The 9,799-nt window shown below is 36.1% G+C and overlaps 1 non-coding gene across 1 annotated transcript; it reads right to left on the minus strand.

Annotated features, from left to right (window-relative positions):
* Nucleotides 1–7,315: 7,315 nt before the first annotated feature.
* On the minus strand, nt 7,316–7,417 carry LOC125161351 (U6 spliceosomal RNA). The gene has a single exon (XR_007150566.1). It is a non-coding gene; the product is annotated as a U6 spliceosomal RNA (small nuclear RNA).
* Nucleotides 7,418–9,799: the final 2,382 nt, after the last annotated feature.

Consider the following 9,799-nt stretch of genomic DNA (forward strand, 5'->3'; position numbering starts at 1 on the left):
TGAGCTGACAGAGAAGTGAAATGTTTATGTCTGAATCCCTCTCATAGGAAGACAGGAAAAAAAGCCCATGAAATTGTTTCTTTAACATGAAAGCTATCTATGTCAAAATACTACATTATTGAAATGATTATTAGTTAAATTTCTCAGTCCAAAGGCAAGTACAGAATGAGAGTAAAGGGATCAAGAAGAAATGTGCCCAATACCTCCTGGTAGCTGAAGTTCCCTTGGCTCTCAACAGTTGCTCCCCTGGTAGAAGGTCAAATACTAGGTTCATATCTCCAGAGTCTTCACAAATAATTAGTAAACTGTGACAGAATTATGAAGGAATTCCTACCTTCCTCAGTAGTTAACCCTGACCCGGATTCTATCTGTACTTCCCAACCAAGTACAAAGCTGAGGAAATAATGTATTTATATTGGCCTCAGGTGTAATGAATTAAAGGCCATCAAATGTTGACATTATGGCAAGAGATGAACATTTTGTGTAAAAATTTGACTTTTTAAGGTGTGGGGAAATGGTTTTAAAATAGTATGTCAAGGGCAGAAAACAAACAAACAAAAAAAACCAGACTTTACTTCATAGAATTTCTAAACTATTCATGGTAAATAGTTAGAAGGCCAAAGAGTTGGGTTAAAAGAATTATCTTAATATATGGGGAGAAAAAACAGATCAGCACACCATAGAAAAATGGACAAAGGACATACAAAAAGAAGTTACCAAAAAAATACAAGTGACTTATAACAAAGTTATAAGTTATATCTTAATAAATGAAAAGTGAGATAGTATTTTTCATACATCAAACTGGAAAAGAAAATGCATTCATATTCATTGTTGTAAAAGTGTAAAAATGAAGATATAAATTTATATATTTCCCGAGAGAGAGAAATTTAAGCTATGCATATTTTTTCACCCAACAATAACTGTTTGGGGAATCTATCTTGGGAAAGCAATGAAAGATGTAACAAGAGGTGTAGCTACAGGAATATTCTTAGAAGAGTTATATAGTATTACACAAATTTGTATAAAATCTAAATGTTCAACAATAGTGGAATGGTTTAAGTAAGTGGCACACTAAAATATTTTATACTCTGCTGTCAATTAAAATGATGTTGTAGAAACCTATGTATTATTCACACAGTTAAAAACTCTAAATCAGGTAAAATGGATGAGATCCACATATGTTAATACAGATATCAAAACGTGCTTAACAAGAAAAGCAAGAGGTATAAAAAGATACATACAACTAGAATCCATTGTGTACATTTAAGAAATACACAAAGACACACTTTGTATTTTATGGACACATGTAGTAAGAACTAAAAATACGAGTGGAAAATCTACACTTCAAGGAAGTAAGGGAGGTTAAAAGGATCAGAGAAAGTGAAATAAGTGCTTCAATCATGTCTGTAACATGTCTTCTGAAGCAATCTAAAGCTAATATAACAAAGTATTAACACTTGTTAAAACTGGATAATGTGTTTTTCTGCCAACGATATTATTCCATACTGAAATTTATTAGCAACATAATACAAGTTATAAAAAAGAAAAAATGGATGTTTCGAATGGAAAAAATATCTCAAATACGTTAGCTATCCACTCAGTGAGCAAGGTCTAAAACATATGCACCATACAATGCCACTAAACTTTTTTTCAATTTGCATTTGCACCTAAGTAACGCTTATAACCATAGTTTTCAAAGTTAAACGTAGTTTGAGGCACCTGGGTGGCTCAGGTCATGATCTCGCAGTTCGTGAGTGCGAGCCCAGCTTCGGGCTCTGTGCTCACAGCTCAGAGCCCAGAGCCTGCTTCGGATCCTGTGTCCCCTCTCTCTCCGCCCTACCGCTGCTTGTGCTCTCTCTCTGTCTTTCAAAAATGAATAAACATTAAAAATTTTTTCAAAAAAAAAAAAGTTAAATGTAGTTGACCATAGTAATGAATTGCTGAAAGATCATGTTAACTTTTTTTTCTTAATCTATATTTTCTGGTCTTTATACAGTGAGCTTGTAATAGAAATATTTTTATTTTGGTATCAATCTTCATTTTCTTTTTTTTTTAATTTTTTTTTTCAACGTTTTTTTTATTTTTATTTTTGGGACAGAGAGAGACAGAGCATGAAGGGGGGAGGGGCAGAGAGAGAGGGAGACACAGAATCGGAAACAGGCTCCAGGCTCCGAGCCATCAGCCCAGAGCCTGACGCGGGGCTCGAACCCACGGACCGCGAGATCGTGATCTGGCTGAAGTCGGACGCTTAACCGACTGCGCCACCCAGGCGCCCCTCAATCTTCATTTTCTATCAGCCTTTATGTTTATTGATTTTAATCTGAAATGAAATTAACATTCTTGGCATCTGTTAGAAACTTTCAGAAAAGCTCCCACTCTCTCCTTCAGAAAGTACGTAATAAATGGGGCTCTGCCAAGGACAGAACTTTGTGTCTATGAACTTCTTGTTGCTTGGCAGCATATAACATATGTCAGCCTAACTTTCAGTGGTCATTTCTTTTTTGTTAAGTTTTTATTTAAATTACAGTTGGTTTGCATACAATGTAATTAGTTTCAGGTGTGCAAAATAGTGATTCCACACTTCCATACAACTGGTGCTCATCAGGAGCTCACTCCTTAATCTCTAACACCTCCCCTCTGGTAACCATCAGTTTGTTTTCTGTACTTAAGAGTCTGTTTCTGGATTTGTCTGTCTCTCTTTCCCTCCCCACCTTTGCTCATTTGGTTTGTTTCTTAAAGTCCACATATGAGTGAAATCACATGGTATTTGTCTTTCTCTGTCAGAGGTCATTTCTTTGCCTAGAGTATGCAGAATAAAGTCAGAGTTTAAATATTCAAGCATCAGATCCCTTGCTCAGTCATTCTTGGAATATCCCACATTAATGAAGAAAATTGCACCCAAAGTAGACTTGGTAGAATGAGGAAGACATTTATAAGAGCAGTTGGTGGCAAGGCAGCGGTTGGTGGCAAGGCAGCGGTCAGAGTTAAGGTGAAAAGTTACTGACCATGAAACCATAGAGAAAATAGGCTCCATTGCTGATGGAAAGAGTCCTTTAGTAAGAGAGATTAAAAATGCAGTTTCAGGGGAGAGAGAGAATGAGACTTGGACAGTAATCAGTCACCAGCCTCTGAGAGAATGGGGAAAAGGAGAACCAGAACCCATCTGATCTCAATGGTCTTCGAAAATGGTGGGGGGAGCTGAGAAACAGAGGTGGGTTTTACATGGTGATGGAAAAGTAAGGGAGTTCCCTTTTAGCAATTTCCGTTTTTGGAAAAATAAATTTGACACCCATGCCTTTTATATTAACCAAGCATATAGGCTGAGGACATACTGCCCCTTTCGCGCATGTGCGCGGGCACACACATACTCATGACACAGTCACACATACTCAAGAAGAGGGGGAAATGGTTTCATGAGGAACTAAAATAACAACAGCAGCAGGAATAACTATATGTTGGGACTGAATTCCATTCCTTAAAGTTCCTAGTAATGACGCAGTTAAAGTTTTTGCCTGGAATTAATTGCAAACAAGGCTTTATAAGTCACCCAAAGGTGGAGGGAAAATAAGTCAACAAAGGAATCGGGTTGATCCTTTACTTCCTGTCCTAGGATATGGCTAGCAGGGGATGAGCTGTATAGCTAATGCGGAAAGTAGAACTTTTCTGGTTTTTTTTTTTTTTTTTTTTTTTTTTTGCTTCTTTGAAATGATGTGCAAATCAGAACCAGCTGAATTAAGCAGGTAAAGCATAGCCCTTGAATACAATGATTAATGGTACCTACACAGTAATTTATGGGAAAATGCTATTGAGCTCAGATATTATCCTGACCATTTCTACCACACACTATAGTTCAATATGTGTGTAAGATATCACCTTTTTTAAAATAAAAAAACAAATTTACATTATCTATTTTTGTCCACATTATCAATCTTAGTAGATAGACTCTTTTGACCCTCTCTGGTACAAAGCACTAGGCCTCATCTTGGTTGTGCATGTATGATAAGATTTTTTTTTACAGTATGTTTTACAGTATCATAATGGAAAGGAGAAAAAGGATTAAAAGTGTTGAAAATCAAAAAAATTCACGCACTATTAGTATAGGATCATCATTCTTATTTTGAGTTTGCCCAATTCAAAACCCAAAGACTATATAAATGTATGTGCGTATGTGTTTTGCATTATAAAAAAAAACTCGATGGAAGTATGGAATTAGAAATAACCTCAAGGAGTTAGTTTATGCACTGTCGCCTGTGTCTGTACTGGTTTTTAAAAACCCTTACTAGTGTTTCATATTTGCTTTATGCCCTTTAAAGGACTCAGATTCATAATATACAAAGAAGTTTATGTGATATATAGAGCAGAGCCATAAACCATATTTTATGCATAACAGTGATTAAATGCACGGTTGATATATTTCACTAAGATGGAAACCATGTCGAAAGGCTTACATTTTGATAACTTTCCTTTTGGGGGGCATTTCTAAATTATTTAAGTTGAAGAATAAAATGACTTGTTTGTGAATTTACATGCTCTTTTTAATCATCTTTAGGTAACGCTGATATGGCAAAGACGCTAAATTACAGGCAGCAGTGGGAATCTACTGTGTAAAAGGCACAGAATCATTTTGTATATGAGTCCATGAGGAATATTCTGTTCAAGGAGTGGAGACATAAGAAAATTACCTAACTCATGAACCACACATTAAGAGCCTAGTCAGCTGTTGTAAATGCGTATCCAACAACAAACCATTATGTATCTTTGGCTTAATTATATGCGCTTATTACGCACCTGTACTGGAGAGTGGAGGCTGCTATTTGCATTACTTGTGGTTTTCTCTATCAAAACAACATTAGCATTACGAAGCTTATCAAGGCTACGTATGACTTCTCCGGCTTAAGTGTGTAGTCTTTTTATTTTGTGCACAACCCAAAAAAGATTAGGAGAACAAATCAGGAAATATTTTAATCACATTAGCAAAGAATCTCTAAATTTAGAAATGTAGTGAATTTATAGACATGGACAACCATCAGCAAAATTACTAAGCTTTTGTAAATCAACCTGACATTTAGGAAGAGAGTAAAAAAGTTAGATACATTCAGCATTTAATTTTTTCCCTAGAGTTCCATCTTAAAGGGTATTAATTATTATTATGAGGATGTTCAAAATAGGGGGAAATGTTAAACTACCAAATAATGTTTGATTTACAGTTTTTACAAGTCACATTAAATAAACAATCTAGGTAAAATTGTTCTGTATGTTTAAGAGCATCTCCTAACCAAATAGAGGTATTAAAATATTTATTGTGTGGAAAGTACATTTTAAAAGCAGAAATATATATGTATCGAAAGCAGCCTCAAAAGATCATAAGTGGCTCTAAAAAGAAGACTTTTATGGAGCAGTTCATTTATATACATCATCAAAACTTGTTACTTTTACAAATCAGATTTCCCTACTGATTTTAATGCATGCTTATTTTAAAAGAACCAAAGTAATGGGGCATCTTTTTAAGTGGCTCAGTCGGTTAAGCATCTAACACTTGGTTTCAGCTCAGGTTGTGATCTTAGGGTTGGTGAGATCAAGCCCTGCATGGGGCTCTGCGCTGACAGCACGGAGCCTGCTTGAGATTCTCGGTCTCCTTCTCTCTCTGCCCCACGCCTGCTTGCATTCTCCTTCTCTCTCTCCCTCTCTCTCTCTCTCTCTCTCTCTCTCTCTCTCTCAAATAAATAAACTTAAAAAAATAAAAGCATCAAAGTCATTAACCCATCCTTTAATTTTACAACTATCTATGCTTGAATTAATCTTTCCACGTCAGTCCTTCACTCCTGTCTTCCTTCCTTTCTAATGGGGAAAAACTAAGGTCCCACTAAAGAAGATAACACATGTCCTGATGAGTATAATCCTATTATTGTAATGAAAATAAAACCATTTCAGAGGAATAAACAAATGGTGCCCAATGTCCAGAGAAAATTAAAACTATATTTGGGATCCCCATGGGATCTAGTACCAGTCCATGGGTTGAAGTTTGATAGTTTCTTGGGAAGACAAAAGCTTAGTAAAACAAGGGGTTTGGATCCATGAAAAATACGATAATAGCAAAAGAAGAAATACTAAATAATGTTATTGATTTATAGTAGACACGAGAAAGGAGCAGATGGTCATTGGGAAAAAAATATGTAGTCATTTTAGTAGATGACTCTTAATATGAATTCTATTTCTTACAACCACAGAACATCTACAAATAAATCTCTAGAAATACCAAAAAATTTCTATAAATATAAGAAATCTTATAGTAATTTTTTTCTTATAATAAAATTTAGGGTTAAATCTAAAGATAAGCAAAATTTTTCCAGCTCTTACATTGTATTTTAAAGGTTCTGGAGCCCCTTCATTCACAAAAGCAGACACTAAAATAAATACAGTCACTTTTTTTTTATATTACACTGTAAGTTATAAACCAATTTGGTCTCATTTTATTAATATTTAGATAGAGATCATTTTTCAGATCATTTTATTTAAAAAATAGTTGTTTTGTTCAACAATTATAGCAACATTTTTCTTAGGAATTGCTTTTAGAATGAAACCATCTGACATGACTAGAACAATGAGGTACTTTTTTAGAATTGAGATTATCTCCACAATGTCTATTACATATTTTTGCAACTCAGCAAATTATTTCATTTCCTTCTCCCTCGTATGGAAATTTAATCTAGGTATTTATTTCATTTTCGGTAACCTATTTGAAGAAAGACTATCCTTCAGTATACAGTATTACATTATGCATTCAAAACTGATACTATAAATTATGCATTCTAACAAAAAAATTATTAATGGTTTTTGGGGGGGGCAACCACGAAACCTCAACTGCCAGCAATAGAAAGTAATTTTCTCTGTTGCCCATCAGAAAGGAAAAGAAACCCAGACAGTGTGTTTAAACAGCATCCCAACACTTACTCTTTCACACATGTCACTGTTTACAAAAACAATAGGAAGGTCCCCAAACGATCTGGAAGTCTAAAGCACAGGCTTTATTTATTTATTTATTTATTTATTTATTTATTTATTTAGCTTTTTACTCTTATTGGAATTTTTTTCTTTTTTTTTTTTAAGTTTTTATTTAAATTCCAGTTTAAAAATGTGGATGAGGCACCTGGGTGGCTCAGTTGGTTAAACCTCCACCTATTGATTTCAGCTCAGGTTCATGAGCTCTGCACGGTCAGTGTGGAGCCTGCTTGGGATTCTTCCCTCCCCCCCCCACAACTTCCTCCCTCTCCCATGCCCCCCCACCCGCTTTCTCCCAATAAATAAACATTTTTTAAAAAATATAGAATGCTTTACGAATTTGCGTGTCACACTTGTGCAGGGGCCACGCTAATCGGTATCTTTCCAATTTTAGTAAATATGCTGCCAAAGCGAGCACAGGCCACCTTTAAACATCAGTAAACAGATACTTTTAAACTACGACTTGGCCCTTGAATGTTTTCCACTGAGGTCCATTTTAACATGCAGTTTGTGACATCAGATGAAAGGAAGTTTTCAATTTACTGTATTATATTGATGACAGAATTTGCCAGCTATTTTCCTCTGCTCTTGTTACTAGTACTCCCCCCCAAATGGAGTATTTCATAATTATTAAAATCACTGAATGGAGGCTCTAACAACATTCCATCCTATTTAATATAACCTGAATTAGAAAAGAGGTCTTGTGAACCTTAAGAGGAATCTTTGTGCAGTTGGAACTGTGTTATAGAAAAGGGATTCCACCACTATTATAGGCAGGAGTAGAATGAGTGAGCATCCTGGCCAGGGTCATTCAGAGACATCCCAGGTCAACCCAGAAATCCCAGATGAGAGAGGAAACCGTGAACTTGTTGAGTCGTCCATCCCTATGGTTGTGTGACTTATCTCCCCCAGCAGCACTTTTCAAAATTAGGAGGGTAGGTTCAAAGAGCTGATTATATTTTTGCAGAAATGGTTCAACAGAACAAAGTCCACTGCAGTGGATGTGGGGTCTTGACTGGGTAGAAAAGAGTGGGGAGTGTGTGATAGATCACAGGATCGAGACTAGAAAAACAAAGCCACCAAGGAGATCCCCTGGGAGAACAGAGGTCCTCCCTCCACTTCTATCACAGCTGTTGCCATACAGTACTCCATCTCAAACAGCATAAATCTGGGGGCAAATGTGATTCAATTTGCAGAACTGTTTTGCAGAAAGCTTTTAATTTCTAAAAACATTTTGTATAAAATTCACAGAAAAATTAGTTATACATAAGCAATTCAGTATGGATTAAGATAAATCTTACTATAATTTCTTAGATTTTTGTTCCCAGCAATTACATTACATTTCAAAGTCTCAGAAAAACCAGACTTTATATCAAAACATCGCATCCAGGAGTGCCTGGTTGGAACAGTTAAACATCCAACTCTTGATTTGGGGCTCAGGTCATGATCGAGCCCTACATCAGGCTCTGTGCTGACAGTGCAGATCCTGCTTGGGATTCTCTCTCTCTCCCTCTCTCTCTGCCCCTCCCCCCTTGCATGCTCTCTCTTTCTCAAAATAAGTAAATTTCAAAAATAAATAAATAAATAAATAAGGGTGCCTGAATGGTTCAGTTGGCTAAGTGTCTGACTTCAGCTCAGGTCATGAGCTCAGTTTCTGAGTTCAAGCCCCATGTTGGGCTCTGTGCTGAGAGCTCAGAGCCTGCTTCAGATTCTGTCTCCCTCTCTCTCTGCCCCTCCCCTGCTCATGCTGTGTTTTCTCTCTCTCTCTCTCTCAAAAATAATAAAACATTTAATAAATATGTACATACACACAAAAATAATAAAACATTCCAACCAAAAATATGAGCCTTTTCATACCCTATTTTTCAAATAGAATCCATCCCAATTCTATTACAATTGTAGAGTAACTCACTTGTTTTGTTCTATTTTTATGTGCACAACAGTATTTCTCAATGCTAAGAATGAAAGTTTATTCACTACAGGATATTCTTATCTGCATTTTTTATCCTTAATACATTGATTCATACTTAAGTTCATACATGAAGGTAATATTCTTAAGACCCACGAATCTGTCCTCTGCCCTTTCTATTTTCCAGATTCTATCTGATATTGGCCTGGTGTCTCTCCACAGTATGCAACAGGAAAGGATTTATTTTGTTCTGAGTACTCAATATTTTTGATATGGTAGAGAATTTCAGGTAGAGTCCTAGTATCACTGGTGAAAATAAAACTGCTTCACAATTTTCTTTAATTTTCCCATATGCTACTAGTAATGAGTGAAACATATTACTTTACACTGGGTTATTTAATCAGTGTGGTGGGTTGAATTGAGTCCCTCCTTCCAAAAAAGATATGTTCAAATCCTAATCCCTATCCCAGGTATCTGTGAACGTGACCTTATTTATAGAGAGGGTTTTTACAGATATAATCCTTTTAAGATGAAGTCCTCCTGGATTGGGGTAAGCTGTGACCCCGCTGACTGGTGTTTTCACAAGAGAAAATAGAGGCATATTTGGATATGGAGACACAAAGAATGTACACGGGAAAGAAGGCCATGTAATGATGGAGACAGAGACTTAAGTGATGCAGCTACAAGCCAAGGAATGTCAATGACTGCCTGCCTCCAGCAGAAGCCAAGGGAAAAGACATGGAACAGATTTTCCCCTCAAAGCATCCAGAAAGAACTAATCCTGGCAACACTGATTTTGGACTTCTGGCTCCTGAACAATAAGAGAATATATTTCTTTTGTTTTAAGCCACTCATTTTGTTTTAATATGTTATGGCAGCCCTAGGAAATGG

The sequence above is a fragment of the Prionailurus viverrinus genome, chromosome A2 (genome assembly GCF_022837055.1).
Source record: "Prionailurus viverrinus isolate Anna chromosome A2, UM_Priviv_1.0, whole genome shotgun sequence".
In the NCBI taxonomy this organism is placed as follows: domain Eukaryota; kingdom Metazoa; phylum Chordata; class Mammalia; order Carnivora; family Felidae; genus Prionailurus; species Prionailurus viverrinus.